The following is a 14,991-nucleotide window of genomic DNA, read 5'->3' as shown; positions in this document are numbered from 1 at the left end:
AGACCAGTTGGGTCGATGGGCTATTGTGGAGTGTAAAATGGGCTCTGCCCGCATTACACTGTGTACAGTTTAAGGGTCTAATGATGATGAACTCGGGGTTTTCGATACACTAAACTGTCTGCTCTCCCAATGGCCCTTACCGGTGGTAATATGTGGAGACTTTAACATTCATTTAAAGGTTAATGGTAATCTTGCGGGTGGTCATGATTGTGTGAGGCGTAAGCCAGGAATGTTTAAAGCTATAGAGTGCCTGTTGGCCAATCAGGGACTTGTGGACATCTGGGCTAAACACAAGGCTCTGGACCTGGGTTTTACTTTCTATTCAGTACCACACAACAAGCGGGTTCGCTTGGACTATTTTTTTGTCTCCATTTCAGGGGTGGCGGGAACTGACATAGAAAAATTCACCCGATTATTATCAGTCCATAACCCCTTAGTTCTTGAAATCCCATTAGTAGGACAAAGGAAACTCTTGATGGATGAGTTATATATTGAACACATGAGCTGTTGGCTGTGAGAGTTCTTGATGATTAATAGGGCTATGACCTCTCTGGATGTTATGTGAAATACCCTGAATGTGGGGATAAGGGGAGAGACCCTGAGCCTGGGACTGTGTATTCAAAAGAGAAAAGAAAGAGATGTATAGAGTCTCTACAGGGAATAGGCTCCAGCTGAGGAAGAGCTAACTAAGGAGGTGTCAGAAGGGCGCATTACTTGTGAAGCTCATTCACAGATAGCTAAATGTACGGTCAAAATTAATCAAGGCTTTAAAGTGGAAACTGCACAGAAGTACCAAGTATATAGGACACAATGAAATGAACAGGGGGAATCCACCGGCAGGATGCTTATGTTACGGATTAAGCAGAAGGAGGCGTGGGGGCTGATACAAGCAATTAAGAACTCCAGGGCAATGTTCTAGATACTTATCAGGGATTATTAGGATCTTTCAAGAGTACTATCAAGCACTCTGTTCAGAGGAAATAGACCTGCTAGGTACTAGGGCTGGGGAGTATCTCCAGGGGAGAGATAGGAATAGAATATCTGAGGAAGCTTGGGGTTGGTTGGATTAGCCCATCATCCGAGATCTTGACAACAACAGATTCATTGGTGATGGGGAAAGCTGCTGGTCCTGAAACTCTACCACTGGAATTCTTTAAAACATTTCTCTCGGAGTTACAACAGGACATGCTCCAACTGTTTCGAGGTGCACAGCAGGGTGAGGTCCCAGCCTCCTAGAGGTGTGTAAATATACTAATTTTTAAGAAGAAAGATAAATACCCTCTGTTGCCTGGGCCCTTTAGGCCTATGTCCTTAGTAACTGTCGATGGGAAGATCTATGCAAAGGTTCTTGCATCTAGATAGGCCAGAGTTATTCCTCCATAAGTTTCAGATAGGCAGCATGGGTTCATCCCCAGTAGAGGGACAGTCGATCATATTATGAGGGTGATCACATTATTTGATATTGCTGCAGCTCATGAAACCCACCATAGGCTTGATTTTATTGGATGCTGAGAAAGCATTCTTCTGTGTGAAATGGCAGTTTCTATGGGCAGTGATGGAACATAAAGGTTTGGGGGAAAGATTTATAGGGGCCATAAGGATGTTATATAAGAACCCAGTGGCCAGGTTACGCATCGCAGGCTTGAGTCAGGGGAAGATATGTGTTGTGAGAGGAACCAGGCAGAGGTGTCCTTGCTCATCTTTGCCCTCTATATCGACCCCTTTGTGGCTAAATTAGAACAGAACTTGGGTATAAAGCCTGTAACTCAACATTCTATAGATTATAAAGTATTTGCATATGCTGATGATATTGCAGTGTTTTCTACTGATCCTGGGGTGGCTGTAACTGAAATTGAGAGCCTCGCTAAACAGTTTGGGGTGTGTTCAGGGTATAAATGAAATGCCGCTAAGACACAGGTCATTTACACGGACAGTGTGGGCTTTAGAGATCAGCGCGTCATTCCTGAAGCAGTCTATTTGGGGATAAGAATCACAGCCACTATTGATTGTCTAGTAGAGGTTAACATGGCCCCTATAATGGATAACGTGAGGTGAGAACTTGATAGAATGAATCACCTATATCTTTCTCTAGTAGGTAGGAGCAATGTGATTAAAATGTCTGTACTGCCAAAGGTACTTTACATATTTCAGGCCATCCCTTTACAGATTGGTAAGGTGTGGCTCAGGAAGTTGGAGTCGCTATATCTCAGCTTCATGTGGGGCTATAAGAAACGAAAGAGAGCTGGCAAATATATGATTCTGCCAAAAGGGTGTGGGGGATGGGCAGACCCAAAGTTTACTTTGTATTATTGGGTCTGTATGCTGCAACACATGGCTATATTGGTAACAGGTAACACCAGTGGTCTATGTACGGTAAAGGCCACAACCGTTTATGAAATGTTGTTGGGGGAGGAATCAATGGCAAGCTTTTTGAGAATCCTGGAACCCAGTTATAATAAAAAAACACACTTTAAGATTCTGAAGGTCGTGCATAAAGTATGGAGTCAGCTGAGATGGAAGTTGACTCTTGGGAAGGTCAATTATTATAAACCTACCTACCATTTATTGTATTGTCCTGTATCTTTCAAGGTTCTCTGATGATGAAGTAGAGACAGAAAGGGCTTCCACTGATAGGAGATTTCTATCAGGATGCTCAAGTCTGTTCCTTTCTAGAACTGAAGGAATTGTATGACCTCCCGAAAGAGGATTTGTTCAAATATTTACAAATTCGAGATTTTCTCTTGAAGAATAGTAAAGTGTTACAGAATATGCTCAAGATTCTGCTCATCGAGTCGATTAGGCTCAAGCAGAAGATTAGACGCATTTATGTTTTGTTGCTGCAGATGCAGGAGGACAATCTAGAAACACAGAATATTAAGTGGGGTGCTAGACTTGGCAAGGATAAGGTGGTGATTCAGAACTCGCTGGATCTTTGTGATAGGGTGTTACTCACTACCAGCTTGTAGAGACAGTACTTTAAGGCTATCTTTGATTTATTTTACACTCCAGCAAAGCTGCTCAAATGGTGAAGAGACAGTGAGGGCAGATGTAAATGTTATGGGGCAGAAATGGCTGATATTGTCCACATGTTTTTTACCCGTTCTAAGCTTGACCCCCTTATGCAGTACATAGCATAGTTCCTGAGTGATGTGCTTGGGCAACACTTACGGTTAGATACTCATATACTGATCCTATGGCTGGTCGACACTACAGAGGGTTTTATGGTAGGTAGCACAGATGCCCAGTTGATATTCATCGCAATGGTGGTGGCAGATCCATGTATTGACTCCGACTGGCTTAAAGTTGAGCCTCCAATCTTCTCTACATGGAGGCCTAGGTTTTAGGCTATGTATAGCTTGGAGGCAAGTCTGTATAGGCTCAAGGGGCTCAGGAAGTGTTGCTTGGGTGAACTGATGTGGAAGCTAGATTATTAACAGAGGCTTGAGGTGGTCCATGGGGGCTAGCAGCCAGCTGGTCTATTCTATGCTTTTCTTGGGGGGGGTAGGCTTTTTAGTCGGTGTATACGTTCATTGGAATTTTCGTTAATGTTCTTAGTTTTGCAAATTAATTTTCTTAGTATATTACTAATTGAATGTTCTTTTAATTTCTGCTTTGGCCTGCCAACTGTGACTTAACTTAATTGTATCTATGAACTGGTAAAAATCAATTAAAAAACCCCACAGATGAGCAGTCATTATTACGAATGGGAGCTCAATACTGTCTCAAAATAAAATCAAATCTGAATTAGCTTGTAGGTGCGGTACACATTAACGACCACACATGACAAGTATATTTTAGGACAAAATGATGTATCTAGCCTAATGGAATTTTGTTCTGTGAGCAGGCTAATTTCCAATTCTGACATAGAATCTGGTATGACATTGCCTATTGATTTCACCCACCTTATTTCCTTCCTTCATGATTTCTCATACTCATACTCGTCCCCACCACACCACCTGTACTACTAAAACAAGAGTTATTTAGTTAGCTTGTTACTGAAATCATAAGGTAAATTTATTTATATATATATATATATATATATATATATATATATATATATATATATATCTTTCAAGATGATGAGGTTCCACTTGTCATACAGCTGCACCACAGCTTCTGTCATATATCAGGAAGGATAGCCGATGTTATGTTCGTTTTCATCAGTAATCATATATTTTATTACCAATATTGTGCTGCTCCCAAACAAAACCAAGTGTCAATGTGATTCGGCTGATGCCTTCTACTGGACACTCCCCACATCAACAAGGCTACCTCGAATACTACATTAGTCCTCTGTCTATCATTACCACTACACACTTGAGACTATTGGTGCAGCCATCTTGTGGTGTGAAAAATATAGGGTTAACAATCATCGTGCTCCTCATCCTCTGGTATTCCTAATAGTCCCATTGGTTACACTCCATACATTTCATTGAATAATATAGATCATTAAGACCTTATGCAAGGTTAACAAAACGTAAAATAAACATAATACACTTTCAACAACCTGTGATACATGTATCCAAATATATGCACACATATGCATCCATTTACCCTACATGATATGTGTGTGTACCTTATGTATCCTGTTGAAATAAAGTGACATGGGCCTACATATATTTAAGTCTCAAATATTATGACCAAAAAATTGGTCCATAAATCTTTCAATTTAGGAACTTTTAAACTGAGACCATGTGGACTCCCCATAGTTAAAACACTGGGTTACAATTCATTGATGGGAGGTAAATGTGTAGATCTCATAACCAATGCTCCAAAGCACATAGTCAATTAATAAATTAATAAAGAATGTACAACATATTTACCTTAAAAGTGTACATGCCCCAATTTTCACTCTATGTGAAACATTTGAGTGAAGTGACATAGTGCGTCTGTTCATAATTCAAATTGTCTCACATGTATTGTCAATAGTGCCAAAAAAATGTAAATTGCACATATTACATTCCTACAGTGACAGTCGATAGCCAACAATTAAGATCAATCTTCTTAGACAAAGATGTATCATATGAAGTTTATGGCACACTCATAAAATACCATGATGTGTAATTGGACACATGAACTCCAGAATGTTAAAAACTGTTGTACTAACACATAGGATTGTCAACAGATCACCGTTCTGAGCATAGAAGTAGATTACATTAATAGATTTTGGACTCTTAAAATACCCATTCGTGCATATTGCCCTGTGATAAAAATAACTATTTCCAATCTGAAAAGTGTAAATCTAAAATCATAGCAAGTCTCAGTAATCACAGTTCGTGCTATCTATGTGAAAGATTGATTCAGTGTGATATTACCACAGGACAGCAAACTACATAAAACATAGGGCATTGAACATAAAGTGCACCAATGAATGGAAGGAACAGATATCGCAGTCACCACTAGCTAGTTATAGTTAGGACCTAGGGCCAGATGTAGCAAGGCATTAGCGCCTCGCAAACGGCAAAAAACGCCGTTTGCGAGGCGCTAATGCCCGCACGCGATGCAGAAACACATTTTGCGAGTCGGAACCGACTCGCAAAATGTGTTTCCGACTCGGAAATAGGAAGGGGTGTTCCCTTCCTATTTGTGACTCGCACCGCGATGTAAGTTGATTTGCGACCGCGAAAGCGTCGCAAATCAACTCGCAGTTACCATCCACTTGAAGTGGATGATAACTCATTCGCAAACGTGAAGGGGTCCCCATGGGACCCCTTCCCCTTTGTGAATGATCACAAAATTATTTTTTCAGAGCAGGCAGTGGTCCTATGGACCACTGCCTACTCTGAAAAAAACCGAAACAAAAGGTTTCGGTAATTTTTCCTATTTGCAGCTCGTTTTCCTTTAAGGAAAACGGGCTGCAGATAGAAAAAAAAACTGCTTTATTGAAAAGCAGTCACGGACATGGTGGTCTGCTGTCTCCAGCAGGCCACCATTCCCGTGAGTGCCTAGACTCGCTATGGGGTCGCAAACTGCGACCCACCTCATGAATATTAATGAGGTGGGTCTTTGCGACCCCATAGCGAGTCGCAGAAGCTGTCTGAGACACCTTTCTGCATAGCAAATTGCGAGTTGCAAATTGCGAGTCGGAAGGACTCGCAATTTGCAACTCGCAATTTGCTTTCTACCTACATCTGGCCCCTAGTTTCTATAGAAAAAGTGCTTTTTTACTTTTCTATATCTTTGGCGCAGGTTGGCAAATCTTCATGAGATGTTCCCAAACAAATCAACGCTTATGTGAGCTGCTGTCTGGAAAGGTTCGGGTTGATCTGTCAAGTGGGGGCAGAGAAAAAGGGGGTGTCCCAAAAGGCTTTTTACCTATTCATTTTTCTATAGGGATTTTGAAGAGAGATAGCGCCTGAACCACTGGATGGAATTTCACCAAATTTAGCAAAAAGATTGCTCTTGGTCCAGAAAGTGACCTTATGTTATTTAGTGTAAATCTGTTTAGTAGCTTTTTAGTAATTAAAGAAAAAACAAATTTGTCTATATAGAGACGCAAAGGCTTCACAAACTTTCCTTATCTTGTGCTGAGATCTGGTTGCCTGCCAACACTTCAACAAGGAAATGTTGGCAGCCATCATGGGGCACGGCTTCGGCCACATCCCAGAAAAAAATTAAAAAAACAAAAGGGGACAGGGAAGGGACACCCTGACCCATTAGTTCTGGTGCTGGGGTCCCAGAGGGACCACCACGGTGAGTCATGGTGGATCTGGCAAAAACTGTTTTTTTTTAAATGAGCGTGGGCTTCCATGCTTGCTTTAACTGCAGCTCCCAGGTGGGCCAGGTCCAGGGAGCCATTTATATTTTGAATGCAGGGGGGCGCCACCTGCCTGGGGCTTCAACTAAATGTAATGCGGGAGACGTGCACCCCCCTGCAACACTGGGAACCTCCACCTCCTTGGGGCACATATGAAAAGCATTCTGGGGGTGCTTCTGGACAACCACCTCCCCAGGGCACTTAGGAAATACAGTGTGGGGGTCACAAGGCCCACTGACTGCCCTGGGGACCGCCACCTCCCAGGGACGCTTATGAAAAGCCACTCAGCCTCCCCGCAGCCCCAGGTACCAGCACCTCCCCAGGGCACTTATGAAAATCATTACGGGGGGCATACAGCCCCCCTACAGCCCCAGGGACCACCACCTCTGGGGCACTTATTAAAACCATTGCAGGGGGCTGCCCAGTCCCCACCGCAGCCCCAGGGTCTGCTACCTCCATGGGATGATTATCAAATAGAGTGTGGGGGACTGGGCAGCCTCCAACAGCCCCTGGGACCACTTCCTCCTCGGGGCACTTAATCAAAATAATGCCCGGGGCAATAATAAAAGAGTGAAGGGGATCCTTTTCAGAAGCCCTGGGAACCACTACCTCTCATGGGCAATGCTCCTTGGAGGGGGCCACGTGGCCTCCCTCGTGGAGTTAATAATGGCCCTGGGGTCAGCCACCTCCCAGGGCCAGCTCCTTCTATGTCCACCCCTGGGACATAGCTGTTTGCTATGACTTGGTGAGAGCTGACCCTGGTTGGGTTGTTATAGGGTTTGACCGCAGTGCCAGGCTGCAGGCAGGCCCTGAGGCCAACTGACACCATGTGCAGCCGAAGGACGTGCGTGGCAGTGATTGGATTAACGTGTAGTAATGAAAATTACTTTACATAAAAAAAACCATGGAAATTGACTGAAAAAAAGAAAGGTTACAGGGACGTTATAGTTAGAAAATAGAATAAAAAAAATATAGAAAGTCACTGAAAAAAAGAAAGGTTACGGGAACGTTATAGTTAGGCTCCCATTTTAAATATACAAAACCATAGGAATTCACTTGTTGTAATTAGAGTTATTTTAAGTAACTATAACTCTCATCCCAAGGTTACTATAACTCACGCCCTTGCCATGCACTGCTAATTACCCCACAAATTACAGTACTCATGACATGTTTGATCATTGATAATGTAATCCGCAGTAAATGTATTGATCAGATAACTGTGCATGGCAGGGGGAGTTATAGTTACTTTAGGGCGTGAGTTGTAGTTACTTGAAATAACTCTAACTATAACCAAAACATTTCTATAGTTTTTTATGTTTAAAATGTGAACTTAACTATAATGTCCCTGTAACCTTTGCTTTTATAAGTGACTATATATATGTATATACATATACATATAAACACACACACACACACATATATATATGTACACACACACACACACACACACACATATATATATATATATATATATATATATATATATACACACACACACACACACTTATATATACATATATATGTATTTCAGCTAATTTAAAAAGTAATCCATTATTTGCAGGTTAGATATTGGGTCATCTGATGACAATTGTTTTTACGCATCATGTTACCACTTTTGCCACTTGTCCCCTTCCCAGTATTGTATCTGTCTTCCTCCATCTATTATGTGACTGATATCCCAGGGTAAGAATGGGTTGCTGGTGTGAGATCTGTTTATCTGAGTGGTGAAAATGTTTAAGAAAGGAAATGGTTAGTCACAGTAGAACTCAAGCAAGAGACTTATAGTCCAACTGGGACTGATTGACTGCTGATTGCTTGCGGTGAGGGAAATCTTGACTGGTCACAAAGGGGTGCATAGATTATCACTATTCTGCACTGTTGGTGTTATTTAAAATAGGAATGTAATATGCTGATTGCACAGTTGGTGAATCGTGAACAGCCATATCAAGGGTATTGGGGTGCGATGAGATTGACATCCAGGGAGGGATGACTGAGATGCTGCTTTTTTACACATTGCAAGACAGGTGGTTTGCATTTTTGATTATCATTTAAAGAGGTCTGCTAGATTTTGTTTTTAGATTTCTCCAAGGTCTGTCACTTACCACCGGAGCAATGGCAGCCTTGCAAACAGTGGATTTTTTTTGTTTTTTTTTTAAAAGGGATGCTTTTCCGAACAGCAAAACTATCATTTTTATATGGGTATGAATGACATTTAACTAAAACTGGGCTTTAAATTGCAATATATGACCACAGTTTCTTAAACGTTTCATTGACAGAAGCCCCACCTGACCCTCGCTGAGGAAGGTGAGCTCACTTGCTTCGCTCACATGCTGCAGTCGGGCTCTCGAAGTTGTTCATACACGAAACATGAGCATAAGTGGTGGACGAGACAGAACCACTGAAAAACGTGGGCAGCAACATCCTAAAAGAAACCGTGTACACCTGCACTATGTTTATATAAAATTAAGTATATTCATAACGCCTTGGAAACCTTTACAATAATTTAACATATGCAAACTGCTTAATTAAGAGGATAAAGTCACTTTTGAGTTCACAACATGTGACTTGGTAGTTGTGAAGGGGGCTACTCAAGCACAATATATTATCCTCTTACTGTGTAATATTATTAAATACTCTCGCAGGGTCAGCGAGTGTTTGTTCCAGAGTGGGCATGTTCCAAACATTTTTGGGCCAATCACGAACCCGGCAGTCAGTGGATATTCAAAAACATCTCCTTTGCTCATTCCCACCCTGGAAACAATCAGAGAATTATGCATGCAGAACTTCATTTGCGGGAAAGTTATTGTGAATTCTCGACGTTCACATAAGTATTCCAGGAAAACTGTGACTGTTGCAAGTTTCTATGAGTACCTTTGAAAACCCTTATGTATAAAACAAAAACTAAAAAACAGGCATTTCAGCTAGGAAGTAAACCTTTAGGCGCAGTTTTACAAATTGGTCCTTATATTTCAATGTGAAATAATAATAATAATATTCATGCATCTTTTCCGATGTAGGAATGAAATGAAAAAAACAAATTGTAAAAACGTAAGAATCTGTTTTTATTAGAAATAAGAATGAGTTAGATACCAGAGGTTTGTATTCCATTGCCTCAATGTTTGTTAAATTAACATTATAATTTGCTGAACATCAGTTTCTTGCTCAATAGGATGTTTGGCCAATAACCTATTGCATGAGAACAAGTGTTGGTTATTACAACAGTGTTCATGTCCTCGTCTAGTCTGCTTCCGCTAGTATTTTCCTTTCTTTCTAGACATAATGTACCTTGTGGTTCTCTATTACAGAGAAACGTTGTGCATTTTTTGGGATGTGCATGTTCTTCAAAGTAACAACATATAATAATAATAATGTGAATAACAGCACATTGAAACACTTAAAATAATATATCAAATGTGGTTTGAATTTAACTAATCTATCTCTAAATGATGGAAAGTAAAAGCACATGCAGATACATTATAACAATTTGGTGATAAATTGATGGTTTCTATAAGACCAGTTCTGCAGTCTGTAATACGAAAGAAATACAGTTAAAACCACAGAAAAAAAAAAAAAAAGATGTTCCTTCGGAAGGTTTGCTATAATAGTAATGAGATTCTCAAAACCTCTCTGCCTTCCTTTGAATATTGTTAATATAAGTCTCCAGCCTACAAGGGTGAATGTAAAGCATACTGATATCAACATCAATTGGTCCCTAACAAATTGTAGGTGACTTCATCAGAAACAAATCCTTTGACCTCCTCCCGTTGAAAGAAACATGGTTCACTCATTTCAAAACCCTACTCTTCGAATATTTATTTCCTCAAACTGTATGCTCCCCTACAACAACAGGAAGTAAGGGAAAGACAAAGCAGTGACCACAGTACACAGGAACAGCTGTCCCATTGCTAATGTGACTCTCTCATTTATCAGAGCCTATAATCCCCCAGGCATACCCGGTAACAAATCACCAAACTAAACCCTTTTTATACTAATGTTATACTATATAATGGCCCAGTTCAAACCTTTTTTGAGGATTTGTCTACTATCTTGCCTAGCCTGTTCTTTACATATAATCACTGACTCTTAACAGATAACTTTAACTCATTTCACAAAGACCAAGCCATACACTCATCAGCTTAATTTGTAGATAATTGTGTGAGCCTCATTACGGAAAGCCTCACACATCTAGGCACAATGGCACAACATAGCCTACAGATCCATAACTCCATGAAATCTTATTTAGGATAATTTCCTGAATTTGCTGACAGGAGATAAAAAATAGAACCACTTCTGTCATCTGATCTGAAACTTTAAAAACCTCACCTTTGAAAAATTCAAGTGGAAACAGACTGAAACGTGACTTTGACCAACATAAAAAAAAAACACCCACCACTTCCTGGGATCCCAGCAGATAGGTGTAGCCAAAACAGTGGGCACATGCATTGCTCTCCAGAAAGGCCCATTCACAAAAAAACACAATCTTGGGTTCTCAGACTCTCTGAGGAGTTTGTAGGTCACACAATTCACTATCATCCTTAAAACAATAGCCTTGCAACATCTGCCATCTCCCATTACTGCATTCATCTCAAGAAGAAAGTAAAGGTAACCAAAAAGAAGGCTCCAGTACGCTCTACCACCTATACTGGGGAATTAGAGGAAGAAAGGTATTGTCACATCTTGCCAAGTACTCACAAAGTCCCCAACCACACATAACATTTTATGCAGAACCAATCTTAACACTCTCATAGACATCCCTTCTTTCAAGATCAATGACCAAACACATAGACAATACTCATGCTGAACAGCCCTCAATCTAGAATACCACAAAGAGGTGATGTTAATGACACATTCTTCACAGTTAGGGCCACACTATGAGTTTGGCGGTCTTAAGACCCCCAAACTCATAGTGGCGGTCGGACTGCCGGACTCCTGGTGGTACGACCTCCAGATTACAACTCTGGCGGTCTGCCACTGCCAGTAGCGGTGGTCGAAGTTGTGGTCAGCCACGGCACTGCCCAAGGTAGAGCAGGCATGCTGATCACAAGTCAACTTTCCACCGGCCTTTGCCTGGGTTTCTCTGGATGTTAGAAAGCTAGTGCTGGGGGCCACATGCATGGGCAGTGTAGGGTCCCCCTGCAGAACAGACAGTGCACATTCCATTGGTGCTGTTGTACGACTGCATTGGCCTCTGCTCCCTTAAGGGCCTGGCACTGTTTCCGCTGGGCTGATGGGCAGAAACATCATAATATGATGTTTCCGCTGGTCAGCCCGGTTGAAACAACATAAAACGTAAGGGTGATACCGCCCGATTGATGGTTTGGCAGTCTGATGCCAGACTCATAATGAGCCCCATATTCTTGGTTGTGGGGGTGGCACGTGGGGTTCAAAGGGTGGAAAGGGACAGGAAAGGAAGTGTGCTGGCTGGATGGGTCAGGCAGCGCCTGGTTGCCAAGTATGGGCTGCTCTTGCAGCTTGGTCCAAAAGTAATTTTCATAGCGAGATTTTCTGCCCAGTAAAATTGGGTCTGGTATTTCCACACCCAGCTAAACAAGGCCATTAGGGGCCTGATATATCAGTCCACCCAGGGAAACCTCTCCACTCAAATCATAATTAGACCCTCTATTTTATCCACTATTCAGTTGCAAATTTCTGTGTTTTCCTTCCAGAAAACATTTTCTCTATCTGCATTACCATATTTTACAATTTCTAAAATGTAATTCAGAAACAATAGTTTAGTTGTGGCCAAATTTGGCTTTAAACCAGTGCTTAATTTGAGACAGTGGTTTCCACAAAGGGAGAAAGCTGCAAGAGTGAGTTGAAGGGGCAGGGAGTGGCTGTAAATGGATTAAAGAGGCGTGAGATTGGCTTTAAGAATACGCTGCATCAGTATTCTGTGTTCGCACATTTAATGGGAGCAGCCGCCTGTTTCAGAAGAGAGCTTTAGGCACCAGCACGTTTCTATTTAAAAATTAGACACTGCTTTAAACACCCTTTAATAATCAGTTTGTAATTAAACAAATCCTTGTCTTAAGATACTCAGGGGCATATTTATACTCTGTTTGCACCGAATTTGCATCAAAACTTTTGACACAAATTTGGCGCAAACCTAACACCATATTTATATTTTGACGCCCGATCCGCGAACGTCAAAATTCAGCAGTGTGCTCCATTCTTTGGATGCGTGAAACCGCCTTGCGTTAATGACATGCAAGGTAGGTATTCCCGTCCAAAAAATGACTTTAAGGCATGTGTGCCTTATTTATACTCCTGCGTCATTTTGACGCACAGGAGGGGGGGGGCCTTAAAAAATGGTGCCCAGCCTGATTTGCACAGTTTTTTAACTCCTGGGTTTGGGCAGGCGTTAAGGGACCTGATGGCTCATTTCCATGGTCTCTGACCCTAGGTACACCCCCCGCCACCCTCGTCCACCCCTGGCGGACACCCATGGATGGGGGAACGATCCCAGGTAAGTACAGGTAAGTAGAGGTAAGTATTTTTTTAATTTTTTTAAGTGGCATAAGGGGGCCTAACTTGGGCCCCCCTACTTGCCACTGTGCCCAATGACCATGCCCAAGGGACAGAAGTCCCCTGGGCATGGCCATTGGGCAGTGTGGCCATGACTTCTGTCTTTCCTAAAACAGGAGTCATTTCAATGGGGGTTGTGCGTCAAAAAATCGCCCAAGTCCGGTTAGAGCCATGATTTTTTACTCTAACCTGACTTACACCATTTTTTGACGCACAACCCCCATTCTTCCCTTCGCCCCCCTTCGGCCCGGTTAGAGTAATTTTTTTTACTCTTAACAGGCCGCAGCGCCGGCTAACGTCAATCCATAAATAAGGCGCCCGCTGGTGCGTTGGAATGACGTTAGCCGGAGGTAAATTGTTTTACGCAAACCAGCGCTGGCTTGCGTCAAAAAGTATAAATATGGGCCTCAGTTCTATGTCAAAGCATTTTCATGCCAAGAACAAATAATTTCACTTGTTGCAAGTGAGTGCTTATTTAGGAATTCACCAATTATTCAATTAGTTAACAATGTCAGTGCCAAATATGATGTGGTGGATGGATAATATTGACTTCAGAGAGTGTAAAATTGTGAACATAGCAACGTTTTAAGTGCATAAATTCTGTTTTTTAAAGTCATGCAAATCAAGTGGTTTTGTTTATGTTTGATCCCCTCTCATGTTGCAAGAGTATGAGTACAGTTTTTCTCGACCACTTTGTAAAAGCTGATTTTAAACCATGCTAGGACATAAAATAATTCAGAAATTTGCAGATGCTCATATACAGTATATTGAATTGTGGGTGATGGACACCGCAGAAAGCATCACGTAAATTGTTTTCCAGGATGAGCATTGAGTAATTACATTTTCTGGAATTATTCGAGAAGAAAGTAAATGAATAACTATGGACTACCGTCGCTGTCTTCAGTTACTAACCGGCTACTACTACACGCGTATCAACCAAAACTGTCAGTCACTTGATTAATTAAGTAATATGTTTAGTGAATTATGCATAATAAACGTATTCAGTTTCAAAAGAAAAGCAATCAAAATGCACGGGTATTGTAAAATTATTTTTTAAACGTTGTTTGCATTTAAAAGATTAACTATGATGCTTTTTGACTTCTGTTTAAGTAAGTAAATCGATTGACTGTAAATCGTTTTCTTTTTTCTCAAAATTAAATCAATACAATGGCATGCTAAACACATCAAAGCGCAGTTAGTTTATCATATTATGTTAGCTAGGATGTCACGGATTCACATTATTTTTACTCAAATTTCAAGTTGGCCTGTGCATTATTTAATATGGGGTTTTACAGATTTAATTTCCCGTTTGTGAAAGTTAGCATTTTAAAAAAAACGTTTACCTCTGATTGATCATGCCATCTCAGTAAACTGAATGTTCCTCCTCGAAGCCTCCGTTTCTAAATGTATAAATTCTTATAATCTCAGAAGCAGTCTCTTTCGAAGCTCGACGGTGTCACTGAAAGCATCTTCCATTATTCAGAAATTAACTTGAAGAAGTACTTCCCTATTTGACAATGATTTTGCTTTTGTGGGGCCTGCCACTTCCGAAATGTGATTCATATTATGCATACCAGAACAGACACGAGTTTATAGAAACAACACCAGTTGTATAGTTCCGCGGCTAAATTAATCATAATATTATATCAAGAACAATGCAGGAACCCCAATTCGCTTAAATATGAGCTTTACTTCGAATGATATTGAGG

The 14,991-nt window shown here is 41.2% G+C and overlaps 1 protein-coding gene across 2 annotated transcripts in view; it reads right to left on the bottom strand.

Moving 5' to 3' along the window:
- The window catches only part of LOC138265539 (P2Y purinoceptor 12-like), a 393,379-nt gene extending 378,612 nt beyond the window's left edge, over positions 1-14,767 (bottom strand). For both annotated transcript variants that reach the window (XM_069213349.1, XM_069213350.1), the window contains exon 1: positions 14,626-14,767. The gene's annotated coding sequence lies outside the window, so the exon portion shown is untranslated. The remainder of the gene's footprint in view (positions 1-14,625) is intronic.
- Positions 14,768-14,991: the final 224 nt, after the last annotated feature.

The sequence above is a fragment of the Pleurodeles waltl genome, chromosome 11, assembly GCF_031143425.1.
Source record: "Pleurodeles waltl isolate 20211129_DDA chromosome 11, aPleWal1.hap1.20221129, whole genome shotgun sequence".
In the NCBI taxonomy this organism is placed as follows: domain Eukaryota; kingdom Metazoa; phylum Chordata; class Amphibia; order Caudata; family Salamandridae; genus Pleurodeles; species Pleurodeles waltl.
The sequence above is the reverse complement of the archived record's forward strand: the minus strand, read 5'-3'. Positions and strand labels throughout refer to the sequence as shown.